The sequence below is a fragment of the Penaeus monodon genome, chromosome 28 (genome assembly GCF_015228065.2).
Source record: "Penaeus monodon isolate SGIC_2016 chromosome 28, NSTDA_Pmon_1, whole genome shotgun sequence".
Lineage (NCBI taxonomy): Eukaryota > Metazoa > Arthropoda > Malacostraca > Decapoda > Penaeidae > Penaeus > Penaeus monodon.
The window spans coordinates 31492810-31493169 of record NC_051413.1 but is presented as its reverse complement, the minus strand read 5'-3'; positions in this window follow the sequence as shown (position 1 = coordinate 31493169).

The following is a 360-nucleotide window of genomic DNA, read 5'->3' as shown; positions in this document are numbered from 1 at the left end:
CTATACGTTACTGTTGTCTGAAATTCAATCTATATGTTTTGGTGTATTTGATATATATGTATGTACTGTCTTTTGAATATAATGGCTATGTTTTTGCTCAAGAAGTGATACTAGGTGTTTGTTTGTGTGTTGTTGTTAATTGCAGGCTGCAAATTCAAAATCTGTCTAGTTTAATTTATGGCACAGCCTCTTGTCATTTTCATCTCTCTGATTTATTGCATTTCCTAAAGTGTGTATCACTGCATTTATCTGCTTCTTTGCTTTAATTGTTTTGCTGTTTTGGTTTTGGTTTTCTCTTGCTGTCGCCAGGTGATGATGGGGAGTGTGTTCCTTTGCTTGTGTTGTAAATCTATTTTAATA